The sequence below is a fragment of the Trichosurus vulpecula genome, chromosome 4 (assembly GCF_011100635.1).
Source record: "Trichosurus vulpecula isolate mTriVul1 chromosome 4, mTriVul1.pri, whole genome shotgun sequence".
Taxonomy (NCBI): Eukaryota; Metazoa; Chordata; class Mammalia; order Diprotodontia; family Phalangeridae; genus Trichosurus; species Trichosurus vulpecula.
Window position 1 is genome coordinate 1890993 of NC_050576.1, and position 14829 is coordinate 1905821.

Sequence of the window (14829 nt, forward strand, 5' to 3'; positions counted from 1 at the left end):
AGCTCTTGCTATGACCAGATGGGCACCTTGGAGTTGCTCATCTCCAGCATGAGGCTGACCCTCTTCCTTCGCCAAAATGCCCCTTCTAGTTTCTAGGTACAAAAAGATAAGCCAGGGTTGAGATTGTGTGGTGGATTCTTAGCAGTGGTGAGTGCAGGGGAGCTGAGCAGAACAATGCCAGTGTTTCCACTCCTACCCGAAATGATTCTGCCATGTAAACATCTGGTGACAGGGGACTGGAAGGCCTGGCATTAGAAACAAGGCTTCATTAAAGCAACCCCATACTAAGTAATGCACTTCTGGGGCACCCATTACAGTGGTGATTACCACTGTCTCATCGGAATCCTCCTCTCTATGGTTGAAATCCTCGGTCGGTCATTGTATGGATTGAAAAAAATGCTATTGTACATGGGGAGCAGTTGTGTGTGTGTGTATGTGTGTGCATGTGCATATGTGTTTATGAGTGTGAGTGTGTGTGCATGTGTAGATAGATGTTAATACATGCACTAGTTCAATGCAGGCTGGCGATGTGAGCTCAGTCTCCCGTAGAGAATCCAAATGACAATACGATTGCACAGAGTTTATAGGCAACTTTCATGCTGGGATGGAGATGGTCTGCAAAGGGAACATCAACCCTAAAATAAGCACAGCAGAAAGGAGGTGAGTGGAGCCTGTCCCCTCCCATTGTGTCCGCCTGTATCTTTTGTTGGCTTTTGTTTTTAAAGTAGAAAAGATGAGGAAACAAAGCAATCACTTTGCAGATGATTTGATGCTACACCTAAAGAGCCAGAGAGAATCAACTAACAAACCCTACTTGAAATAATTAACAACTTCAGCAAAGTTGCAGGATATAAAAGAAGCCCACATAAATCAACAGCATTTCTATATATTACTAACAAAACTCAGCCAGAAGAGATAGAAAGAGAAGGTCTTTTAAAAATAACCGTAGACAATATAAAATATTTGGGAGTCTCCCTGCCAAGACAAAGCCAGGAACTATACGAACACAAGTACAAAACACTTTTCATACCAATAAAGTCAGATCTAAAGAACTGGAAAATACCAATTGCTTGTGGGTAGGCAGAGATAATATAATAAAAGTGCCAGCCTACCTAGACTAATTTACTTATTCAGTGCCATACTAATTGAAATACCAAAAATTATTTTATGGAACTAGAAAAAAATAATAACAAAATTCATCCAATAACAAAAGGCCAAGAATACCAAGGAAATTAATTAAAAATGCAAAGAAGACAGCCTAGTCACGCCAGATCTAAAATTATATTATAAGCAGCAATCATGAGAACTATTTGGTACTGGCTAAGAAATAGAGTGGTGGATCAATGGAATAGATTAGCTACATAAGACACAACAGCAAATTGTTAAGTAATCTACTGTCTGATTAACCCAAAGTCTCCAACTTCTGTGATAAGAACTCACTATTTGACAAAAAAAAAATTGCTAGGAACACTGGAAAATGATATGGCAGAAACTAGGCATAGACCAATAACTCATACCATACACCAAGATACAGTCAAAATGGATACATGATTTAGACATAAAGGGTCATACCTTAAGCAAATTAGCAATGAATAGTTTACCTGTCAGATCTGTGGAGAAGGGAAAAATTTACGGTCAAATAAGAGATAGAGAACATTATGAAATGCAAATTTGATAATTTTGATTACATTAAATTTAAAAAGTTTTACAGAAACAAAACTAATGCAACCAAGATTAGAAGGAAAACACAAAGAAGGGGAACAATTTTTATACCAAGTGTTTCTGATAAAGGCTTCATTTCTCAAACATATGGAGAATTGAGTCAAATTTATGAGAATACAAGTCAAAGGATATGAACAGGCAGTTTTCAGATGAAGAAACTAAAGTTCTCTATAGTCATATGAAAAATGCTCTAAATCACTATTAATCAGAGAAATGCAAATTAGAACAACTCTAAGGTACCAGCTCACACCTATCAGATTGGCTAATATGACAGAAAAGGAAAATGATAAACAGAGAAGATGTGGGAAAATTGAGACACTAATAATGCATTGTTGATGGAGTTGTGAACTGATCCAACCATTCTGGAGAACAATTCAGTATTATGCCCAGAGGATGATAAAACTGTGCATACCCTTTGACCTAGCAATATCACTACTAGGTCTGTATTCCAAAGAAATCATAAAAAAGGGGAAAAACCTACATGTACAAAAAATATTTACAGTACCTCTTTTCTGTGGTGACAAAGAATTGGAAATTGAAGGAATGCCTATTCGTTGGGGAATGGCTGAACAAGTTATGTTATATGAATTCAATGGAATACTATTGTGATATAAGAAATGATGAGCAGGCAGACTTCAGAAAAAAACTGAGAAGACTTATATGAACTGAAGCTGAGTGAAGTGAGCAGAACCAGGAGAACACTGTACACAGTAACAGCAACACTGTTCAATGATTAACTATGATTGACTTAGCTCTTCTCACCAATACAATGATCCAAGACAATTCCAAAAGACTCATGATGGAAAATGCTATCCACATCCAGAGAAAGAACTATCTGAATGCAGATCAAAACAGAGTATTTTGACTTTATTGTTGTTTTTTTGTGGCTTTTCCTTTTGTTCTGTTTCTTCTTTCACAACATGACCAAAGTGGAAATACATTCACATGACTGCACATGTGTGCATCAGATTGCTTTCTGTCTTGGGGAGGGGTGGGGTTGGGAGGGAGGGAGAAAAAAAAATTTGAAACTCAAAATATTATAAAAAAACGAATGTTGAAAACTATCTTTACATGTAACTGGAAAAATGAAATACTATTTATAAAAGAAAAGTATAAGAGAAAGAAGTTAGGCAAGACTAGATTTAGAGCTGAAAGGAACATTAGAAGACTATTATATCCAAATCCCCATTTCAAAGATGAGGAAACTGAGGCAGACAGAGGTGAAGTGACTTACCCAAGGTCATTCAGCCAGCTTTGACCCAGGGCTCCTTGCCAGCAGGTCCAGTGTCCTCTCCACCAGGCCACAAAGAAGACAACACAAGTAAAGTACTCTCTGAGGTGCTGACACATACATAGCCTTGAGCACTGGGCAATTCCTAAATCTTCAGGCTCACATTTTCTTCTCTGTAGGTACCTGCTGATCATTTCCTCCCAAGAAGTGAGAACATTGAGATATGATGTCCTTTGAGTGGGAGATAGTGAAGTTGCAGCTAACCAGACACTCATGTGATAGGGGATGATGCGAAACAGGCACAGCCTCCAGGAGCATCTTGTGTCTGAAGTGGACCATTCAGGAAGAACAGTGTGGTGCAGTGGGAAGAGGGATGCCTCTGCCACTTACAACTTGTGACTATGGGGCTGTAACTTAAGTCTTTTGAGTCTCTGTGTCCTCATCTGTCCAATGAAGGGGCAGCATTACATGGCCTCTCCAGTCTTCTCAAGCTCTATATTATGACCCTATGATACAGATGAGTTGAGGAGCCCTCAGAGGAGATAAAGAAGGTAGGGGCCAGTTTATGCCCTAGGAGGATCACGTGAAGGAAGTAGACAGCCATTAGCCTGGAGAATGGTGTATAGACAGGATATGATAGCTGTCTTCAGGTATATGAAGGCAAATCATATGGAAGGCCCTAAGATTATATAGGCTCATATAAAAAGACAAATTTCAGCTTGATAGCAGGAATAACAGCAAGAACAACTCACAACAATTAAAGCTATCTAAGGGTGGAATGGATTACCTAAGGGGGCGTCAAGAAAAATCAACAAGCATTTAGTAAGTGCTTATTATGTGCAGTACAGTACTGAGCACTGAGGATACAAAGAAAGGCAAAAATGTTCCTGACCTCAAGGAGCTGACATTCTAGAGGAAGAGAACCCACGAGGTGGGTTTCCCTGCTTTGGATGTCTTTGGACAGTGACTAGGCTGACGCTTGCCAGGCTTGTTGTATCAGGGATTTTTATTAAAGAATGGGTTGGACCAAACGATCTCTAAGATCCCTCCAACTCTGAGATCCTGAGGTTCTGAGATGTGACCTGCCCCTCCCTCCCTGCCCCCTAATAAATTTAAATACTCAGCTCTGAGCATGAGAAAACAATGGCTCTCTTGCTACTTCCTGAAAATTGATGAAAACTTTGTATTAAATGGACCCTTAATGGGGTGATGGGATTGCTAATACCAGTGTGCCTTGTGGGAGTCCCACTGCAGGACCCACCAGAGATCCTCATTTCCCATGAAGCCCCAGGAAGATTGGATTTGGTTTGTTCAATATGACATCTCTGAGGCATCAAAGGAATTGTGGCTTCAACATTTCCAATTTCAATGTCACTCAACTGCTGAAACCACCACCTTCAGAAGCAGGTTTAAAAAAATCATGCAAAAGAAAAGCGGAGATATCAAAGTTGGCCATGTTATTTCCTTAGGAAACACATCATTGGAAATAGAGGCTTTTGTTTCCCTGGGTCTTCCTGGCAAAATGCCAACTCTCAAAAAATGCTCCCTTCTCCAGACCTGATTACTGTCACCTCATCGACCTCCCCCTACCTTCCTTGCAAGCCTGGCCCAAAGCCCCAATGTCTTCGCAAGGCACAGGCTAGCCAGCTTAACAATAGCAATCGTAGCTAAGATTTCTAGAGCACTTTCAAATTTGCAAACGTTTGTCTAGGTTATTCCATTGATCCTTCCAACACTGTGGGGCAGGTGCTACTTTATCCTCATTTTACAGAGGAAGAAACTGAGGCTGAGAGGTGGTCACGCGGCTAGTGTGTGCCTGAGGCAGGGCTGGAGCTCAGTCTTCTTGCCTCCACACCCATCACTCTCACCTGCCTCATCACCGGGATGCCCTGAGCCTATTAAACTTCAAATTGAGAAACTATTCCAAGGGAGCTGCTACATATCAGGGACTTCGGAGTTGGTTCAACCTGTTTGGAAATCAATTTGTAATCATGCTAAATCCAAACCAAACAAAACAAAAATCCTAGATATAACAAAACAAGCACATAACCACTTTACATAGAGACAAAAATTAGGAACAAAATATATGCTTCTTGAAAGAAGCTATGAATTTGAAGACTACAAAGAAGCCAGAGAAAACTTATGTGAGTTGATGGAACATGAAGTCAGCAAAACCTGGGAAATATGTCCAAGACAGCCATGTTGTAAGTGGGGAAAGCAATCAAACTAAACTGGCCCCTTCTCTCCTCTGACACCACCCCTACCCTGGTGCAGACCCTCATCACCCACCCCTGACTATAGCAATAGCTGCTGGGGGGTACCTGTCTCCAGTGTCCATCCCCCTCCAGTCCATTTTCCATGCAGCTGCCAAAAGGATCTTCCTAAAATTCAAGTCCCAGCATCACACACACACACACACACACACACACACACACACACACACACGTCCCAACTCAGTAAACTGTAGTGGCTCCCCATTGCCTCCAGAATCAAATATAAAATCCTTTGTTTGGCTTTTAAAGCTCTTCATCACCTGGCCCTTTGTTACTTTTCCAACATTCTTATGCTTTTCTCCTCTGTACATCTTCGATCAGTGTCACTGGCCTCCTTGCTGCTTCCCATCAATGACGCTCCATCTCATTGCTCCAGGTAGTTTCTCTGGCTGTCTCCCACGCTTTCCCTCTTTATCTCACCTCCTCGCTTCCTTCAAGTCTCAGCTAAAATCTCATGTTCTGCAAGAGGCCTCTCCTGACCCCCTCCCCAATGCTAAAGTCTTCCCTCTGAGAACGATTTCCAGTTGGTCCTGCCTATGGCTTCTTTGTAGAGTGGTATTTGTATGTTGCTTCCACCGGTAGACCGGGAGCTCCTCACGAGCAAGGTCTGGGTTTTGGGGTTTGCTGTTTTTTTTTCTTTTTTGCCTTTCTTTGTATCCCCAATGCTTCCTGCCCCACGGTAGGGGCTTGATAGTTGCAATATGAATGACTGAGACAAGCACACTTGACCTACGGCATTGGAGGTGGATCTGGCCAATCTCTGCCCCTAAATACACAAAGCAGGTGTCTTGTTAGCTATAACTATGAAAAGGAAACGCATTTGACTCCCACGAAGCCTATAAGGAGAAACTCCTCTGTCCAGCCTGAGTCTCTGATGCTTTAGATGCTCCGGGTGACTGTAAGCCCCTTGAGGGTGGTGGTGGTTTTGGTTTTCTCCTCGTTTCCCCAGAATCTAGCACAAAACACTTGTACGTAGAAATTGCTTAGCAAATACTGTCTGGCTGACGGCTGTCTCAATTAATAAAAATGACCTTATTTCAAATATCAAATTGTCACCTTAGATCACTACTTTCTGAGAAATATAATTTAAAAAGGAAATATCACTTGGAGCAATAATTAAAGAAACTAAAGCGCTTAACCCAGAAGCCACGGCCTTCTAAACATTCTCTCTAAATAAATCCCTCAATAGTTTCTTGGTCACCATTCCATTTAAACTGGGCTATTTCTTCTTCTCACCAGAAACCTCTGCATGAGTTCCTCGGCCTGATGTTTCTGGATTTCCCTCTAGATTTTCAGTAAAGCAGCAAAGCTTTTGCAACACTACTCCCTATCCCCATCTTCTAACGATCAACCAGATCCTTGGTTTATCTAAGGAGATCACTCCAGCTTGAGATAGGCACACATACCATGAGACATGGTCTCTTCACTCTCCCTAGTACCCAGAACTAATCAGTACTAAAACCATAGGCCAGACGATGGTATTCTTTGGTTGCTTTCCTCCCTGCCCAACGCAGCTGCTTATTGTCCTCTTAGGAGGCAACATGATTTAGCATGACGAACGCTGAAGCAGTTAGAAGAAGGCCTAGGTCGGGATTCCATCTTAGACATTTTCTACATATGTTACCATTGTCACATCATTTAGACCCTCTGAGCCTCAGTTTCCTCACTTCTAAATAATGGTGACAACAACTGTGACCCTTACAAAGGTTACCAGAGAAACTAGGAATATATTGGACAACAGAATTGGGACCCAAGAATATCTTAAGAGGTCAGAAAACCTATTTAGTCCTAGGTTGAGTAAGTTGAAAATTTAATAGGGTGAATGTAAAGGATTATACTTAGGTCCACAAAATCAATTGTATGAATAGTGGGTGGGAGAAGCCTCTTTCTCATGAATGCATCTCTCTATATAAACACACAGAACATATTTGAAGTAAGCCCTAAGAGTAAATTCAGTACGCCTCCCCTAAGTTGATATAGACTTGGAAATCAGTGTAGCTTCCCCAAATGCCTAACAGCAACAGCGGGTCAACTGAGGTACCAGGAAACTGACTCACTACTCTACCCTGCTCTTGGGAAGTCTGAAGAATATAACTTTGTAAAGAGAGGAACAATTTTGTTAAAGGAAAAAGTGAAGGAATCCAGGTGATGGTCTGAACAATAGGCAGCTGACGATCTCTCTTGATCCTGAAAGCTAAAAGAGAAGCTTGGTGTAAATGTCAAGCAAAGTGGGAATTTTCTCTGTTTTTTTTTCTTTTGGAGTGCTTCTCAGCACTAAGGCAACCAAGTGCCTTTGATTGAGCTTTGCCTTTGATTGAATCAAGAGTCTTTCATGACCTGCTTAAGTCACAAGAAAGCCTAAGTCACATGAGTTTTGAGCTACATGGTTGTGATGCCCCCTGAACCTGAAGAAGTGTGTATAAACTCTGAGGTTAGCATTTTGCTTCGGGGCTCACTGATTGGAAGAGTGTTCATGCAATTTGGCCAGACGAGACACTGGGTATCCATTAAGGAGTCCCCCAGCTTTGAAAACCCGGATGTTGGTGCTTCTCTCTCTGGTAACTGTGTATGCATTTCTATGGATAGACAGAAGCCCTATCCACTGATTTGTGTTATTTGCTATGTTTATATAATTTCTGCTTGTGATTTCTGCTTGTGTTTCCTCTGAAGTTCAGGGTGCTGACTCTTTCCCCTGAAGTAAGTGAATGACATATATGTTTAATTAAAGTGAGATTGTAAACCCCTTAAAGTTGCTTTCCTTAGAAAAGCAGATCAAAGAACCTGTGTGTGCTAGTGTTATGGGTCTTGCACCTCCAAAGCAGCTGCTAGTAACATTGCTGTTACACCTGGACCCTTGGGTCCTGTAGGGCCTTCACTTTGGCAGCACACTATAAATGATACATTTTTTAATATGGACACACCAATGCAAATTTCATTTTATCCCCTGGCTCAAGGCCTGAAATTTCCCCTCCCCTCCCTTCATGCTGTTCTCCCACCCAGTCAGAAGGCTGCCGAACTAGACTGAAAATTGATCGATTTCCCATTTGGATACAGATACGTTGCTGGTTGGATTATTCTTTACTGGTGTTAGTTAAATATTTAATGGAATATGTAATGTAAACATATTGTTAGGCTACATAAGGGGGGTCACATTATGATTAAGCTGGATGTCAGGGGTATTTATGGCCTCTTCTCAGTATTCTAGAGAGATGCCATCAGTAAAAGCCCAAACACGATATCAAGGCTGATGTGCTTTCATATTCATAGCACAAATACATTTGTGGCTAGAGATCTGGACAAACACCAAATGGGAGACAGGATCCCTCACTTTTGTGTCTTATTTTCTGTTGGTTTTTTTTCCAAAAGAGAATTCTAATATAAGATTCATCTGCACAGTCTCATTATAAATACCACCTCCAGAGAGAATCCGGTTCCCATTTGGATGTGGAAAGCAAGAATACTCGTTCATTCATCCAAAAGCCATTTATTAAGTATGTACTATCTCAGAACTTGGAAAGCATCTTGTATTCTGTGTGTGTGTGTATGTGTGTGTATGGCACGTGTGCACACATGCACTCACACATACACACAAGCGCAGAGTATATAATTAATGTGCAGAAATGCTGTCTGTCCTACTAGAATTTAAGCTGCTTGGGGGAAGTGACTGGCTCCCTTTTGTCTTTTTCTCCAGCCCTTAGCATTTATTGTTGTAGTTCAGTCACTTCAGTCATGTCCAAATCTTCATGATCCCATCTGGTAAACGATCCCTGCTATTAGAAAACCAGGAGAGAAGACACTGGAAGGTTACTATTCCTGACTTCAGGAATGGCAGGCCATTGGATTTACTCAGTCAGGCTGCCAATCCCCCTCCCCTAGAGAAAGAGAGGTTTCTTCTCAGCCTGGCAACACTGCCAGCAAACACGTGGATTCCTCTCAATCCAATAAGCCTTCAGTTAGCATCTTCTCTAGGCCAAGCACTGTGCTATGAACCAGGGATACAGAGACCAAAAGAAGACATAGTACCCACCCTCAAGGTACTTTTATTTCTTTTTTTTAATCTTTTTTTTGAGGGGGAGGGCAGGGCCATTGGGGTTAAGTGACTTGCCCAAGGTCACACAGCTAGTAAATGTGTCAAGTGTCTGAGGTCAGATTTGAACTCAGGTCCTCCTGACTCCAGGGCCGGTGCTCTACTTGCTGCATCACCTAGCTGCCCCCTCAAGTTGCTTTTAGTCTATTGCAGAGAAACATGCCTGTTCTTCCTTTGCTGGGATTTTATGTCAATTCCTGGGTCAGGTTTTTGTGAAGTTGAAGGAAGCTGATTTAATTGGCTTTTTTCTCTCTTTCTCTTCCTAGAAGGAGAAATTTGGAGAAGATGTATATCTTGAAATCTAATTACATCTCTTAACTGTAACCTGAGAAGTTTAACATTCAGGGATGCACTTTATCTGTCAAAGACAGAGACAGTTGGCAAATACAGGCCATAAAGGTAGAGATTTAATGCCCCAGTGCAGGAACTGTGGCTGTTTTCCTGTGTTTATCACTTCACAGTTAATCAAGGAGGAGAGAACTCTCAGGAGTTTGGTATCTTTCTCTTTGTGTTTCCCAGGATGGGAGGAATGAACAGGCACCTTCTCTTTGGAGCCATTGGCGACTGCCAGGAAGGCAGTAGATTCATTACATGGCCCTGGATGAAGCCCAGGCAGCCTGTTGAATGTTTTAATCAATTTTTGAAAACTGATTTAAAGCCAACAGAGCAGAACATCACATTATTATCATGGTTATTATTTGTGTACAGGTCCTTTGGTAAAGTAATTTCTTGGTATTGTATGACTACACACCACTTATTAGATCAGACATTCAGAGGAAGGACCCATCAGAGCCATCTCTCCATGCTGGCTTGGACTATAGGCTCCTGCAAAGAGCATTTTAAAATCATTTCATCATTTGAACGGATATTGTGAACTCTGATTGCATCATAGAGTTCTCTTTGTTGGCATCGCAGGAAAAAAGACATCTCAAACTCTCCCATGGGTCCACAGTCTCCCCGATGTGAGCATTCATCCATTGCTGGAGATTCCTACAATATGTCCCAGTCCATCTTAATAGGACCACTGCCTGTGTTCTGCCACAGAAGAGCCATCCATTGTGCTAGGGACTTTCTTCATTTTTTCCATTACATATAATTACTTTGTTTATTTTTAGTTTTCAACATTCACTTCCATAAGATTTTGAGTTTTGAATTTTCTTATTCACCCTCTCCTATCCCCTTCCCAAGACAGCAAACAATCTGATATAGGCTCTACTTACACATTCATATTATACATTCATACATACACATTCATATTCATACATTCATATACATTCACACATTTTCACATTAGTCATGATGTAAAGAAGAATTAGAACTAATGAAAGGCACCATGAGAAAGAAGAAACAAAACAAAACAACAAAAGAAAAGGAGAGCAAATAGTATGTTTGCAACAGCATTCAGATTCCAAAGTTCTTTCTCTGGATGTGGAGAGTGTTTTCCATCATGAGTCTTTTGGAGTTGTTTTAGATCCTTGCATTGCTGAGAAGAGCCAAGTCTATCAAAGTCAGTCATTGCACAATGTGGCTGTTAATGCGTACCATGTTCTCCTGGTTCTGTTCATTTCACTCAGCATCAGTTTATATAAGTCTTTCGAGGTTTGTCTGAAGTCTGCTGCCTCATCATTTCTTATAACACAATAGTATTTCATTTTATTCATATGCTACAACTTGTTGAGCCATTCTCCAATTCATAGACATCCCCACAATTTCCAATTCTTTGCCTCCATAGAAAGAGCTGCTATAAACATTTTTGTACATGTGGATCCTTTTCCCTTTTTATGATCTCTTTGGTATATAGAAGAGGCATTGCTGGCTCAAAACAGACTTTCCTCATGTTGTCTTGACACTGTGAGGTTGCAAGTATTCTATGGGGGACATCCTCCTAGAATCCTTGACCTAATATTGGGACCATATGTTTCCTTAATGATGCCCTTTAGCCCAGATCTTCTTCATAGTTCCTTGTTTGCATATAAGCTGCAGCCTGCATAATCAAAGACTTCCCCTGGTGAAATGGGAGGATGAGAATAATTTGTTCCAATGGCCATGAAGGAAGCCGAAGTGGGCACTATGGAGCATTTAGAGCTTGGTTAGACATTGAATATGTCAAGGTCATGCATCGAATCTTCTGGGTTCAGATCTGCATCACCAGACATCTTGACTTTGTCTTGCCACTGGACTCCAATGTCTCTTCCTCAATTAAATCCCATTTATGCGCAAATCAAAACACATCACACACACCATTTTACAGTTTAATGTTGTCAAACACTTTCAATAAGGATGAAAATAGCATTAAGGTCAGCTACTACACTTACGGTAAATTATTTAATTTAAAAAAACTACAAGCCAAGACTAAAGGTGAGGGAGAGCAGATGCATGACTTCTTTGTTTGCAGATGATTGTGCACTCAATGCAGCCTCTGAAGCTGAGATGCAGCACAGTACAAATAAATTCTCAGACTCTTCTATTAAATTTGGCCCAACAATTATCACCAAGAAAACACAGTTGCTCCACCAGCCAGCACCACACAATTCATATGTGGAACCATCGATTACAGCAAATGGAGAAGTTTCAAATGTTGTGCATAAGTTCACTTATCTTAGTACTATAGTTTCCAGGGATGTCTACATAGATGATAAGGTTGATGCATGCATTGCCAGAGCTACCTCAGTGTTTGGGAGGCTCCCAAGGTAAATTTGGAAAAAAGGAGGTTCTAGGCTGACTACCAGAGTGAAGGTCTACAGAGCCTGTGCTGACCTCATTGTTGTCTGTCTGTGAAACCTGGACAGTCCACCAGCACCATGCCAGGAAACTGAATCATTTCCATTTGAATTGTCTTAGGAAGATTCTGAAGATCACCTGGCAGGATAAGGTACCAGACGCTGAGGTCCTTTCTCAAGCTGACCTGCCAAACATTCAAACTCTACTGCAGAGAGCACAATTTCAATGGGCTGGCCACATTGTGCAAATGCCAAATGTATGTTTGCCTGAAAGACTATTTTACAGAGAACTCACACAAGGCAAGTGCTCACATGGAGGTCGGAAGAAGGGATACAAGGACACTCTCGAGGTCTCTCTTAAGAACCTTGGAGTCAATTGAATGACATAGGCAATACTGGCACAGGACTGCTGAGCATGGCAGGCCTTCATCAAGGAAGGCACGGCGCTCTATGAGCAAAGCAGAATTGCAGGAGCTCAAAAGAAACATGAGAGGTACAAATTTAGAGATGTCTACAGGCCAAACATTTACGTGTTCTATCTGAACTTGACCTGTGGTAGAACATTACAAGCTCACGTGGGTGTCATCAGTCAGTTGAACGTACTGTACCTTGACTCCAACATAGTGGTGCCGTTTTGTTGCCGTTTGAGAATGAAGGACAACAATCAACTTGGTACCCAATATTGTACGAAGGCAAAAACAGTGCCTGCCTTCAAGGAGCTTATATCCAATTGGAGGAAGCAATACGTGAATAAGGAGTTATGTAAAAGATACCCACAAAATAGGTGAAGGGAATCTGTGGGGAAGGCACTAGCAGCTGGGGGGTGGGGTGGGGAGGTGATCAGTAAAGGTCTGCAGCAGGTGGGATTTGAGTTGAGTCTTGAAGAATGTCAGAGAAACTTGGAGGTAGAACATTTCAGGCATGGGGAAGGGTGGTGTGGTTAGGAAGTACAAAGGCTAAGAGGCTGGCTATAGCATCATGTTCAAGGGACTGTGAGTGGGCTAATGTAACTGTATTGGGGAAGTGTGTAGAGGGGACCAAAGTATAAGAAGACCGGGGAGGTAGTAAGGGGCCCCTGGATGATGTTCATGTTTAATTCTGTGGAGACTGTAGCATTCTCTGACACAGGCATACAACCACAGCAGGGGAATATTGGGATGGAAAAGATACTCCTTTGAGTCACCTTCAATTTATCTTCAATAAACTCAAGTCAACAAACATTCGGCACTTAATATATGCTGTTCACTGGGCTGAGAACCATCTGTATCTCTGCATCTAGCTAAAGACATATGTATTTATGTATATATCTATTTGCCTCTCATGTCTATCTATTGCCTATCTATTTATCTGCCTATCATCTCTATATCTATCACCACTCCAACCTATACTGCTCTATGATCTGGGCAGGAAACAATCTTTCATTGCCCTAAGCAATTCTCTCAAACTCTACATTGAAAAGCTGCTACTCTGCTTTGATAGAGGGAGTTTCCTCAATCAGAGGTTCCCTATACAGATGAAATGACTAGTCTAGTTACATGTATACATATATGGATGGAGAGAGAAAGAGAGACAGAGACAGACAGAGAAAGAGACAGAGAGAGACAGAGACACAGAGAAACAGAGACAGAAAGAGAGACAGAGGTAGAGAGAGACAGAGAAAGAAACAGAGACTCAAAACCAAATTCCATGAATGGGAGTTAGCTAATGAAAAGGAATGGAGGAAGGATTATTATGTCCGAGAAACATGGACAAGGCCAATGGTGTTGTATCCTAGGGTATTTGGAAGACAGTACAGTACAATGTACCAAGCATGGAAAGCTAGGAAGGAGTCAAGTTGGGAAAGGCTTTAAATGCCACACAAAGGATTTTCCATTTGATCCTGATAGCAATAAAGAGTGGAGTTTACTGAGTGGGCTGGGGGGGGGTAGCAGGGATGACACCTTCAGCCCTGGGTTTTTGGGAAGGTTACTTTCACAGCTGAGGAGAGGATGGGCTGGAGTGGGGAGTCACTTTAGGTAGGAGGGGCTATTGCAATAAGTAACCAGGCATGAGGATGACACACAGTCCCACAAAAGCCTTGGAATCTACTCAGTTGGATCCTGGGTGTGACCAAAGAGGTTCTGAAGCTTTTGGATAGGAAGGTAGAAAAGGCATTAGATTTGGAGACTGAGGAACTGGGTTCCAATTTGTATTCTTTCTGCCATTTGTCACCTTGTGACCTTTGGGTAAGTCACTTCACTTCTGCTTGTTTCAGTGGCTTCATATGCCCAAATTGGGGGTGGGGTGGAGGTGGACAAGAGAGTCTCTCATGTCCCTTCAAATTTACAATCATATATCCCATGGTTCACCTTACTCTCTGTGAATGCTCTGATTAATGAAATGAACAACCACAATTCCAGAAGACCAATGAAGAAGGCTGCTACCCATCTCCTGACAGAAATGAGACAGACTCAAATCACAGAATGACACCAACCCTTTTAGACAGTCAGTCTGTTTTGATTGTATTTCAACAATCCGGCTAGCAGCTTCTGTGGGGGTGTAAGATCCACCCAAAGCCAGCACCCAGAAAGCTGCCAACAGCACAGGTTCTTTTGATCTGCTTAACTAAGGAAAGCAAGGTGAAGGGGTTGACAAGCTTACTTTAATTCAGCACACAAATATCATTCCCTTAGTTCAGGGGAAAAAGCCAGCACACTGAACTGCAGAGCAAATTACAAACAAATTACAAACATCAACAGACAGACCAAATACGGATTCATAGTTACCAACATCTAGGTTCAGCCCGGGAGCTCAGAA

At 41.7% G+C, this 14829-nt stretch overlaps 1 protein-coding gene across 1 annotated transcript in view; it reads right to left on the reverse strand.

Annotated features, from left to right (window-relative positions):
* Positions 1 to 14829, reverse strand: part of ST6GALNAC3 (ST6 N-acetylgalactosaminide alpha-2,6-sialyltransferase 3) — a 392299-nt gene that overhangs the window by 94159 nt on the left and 283311 nt on the right. The window lies entirely within an intron of this gene.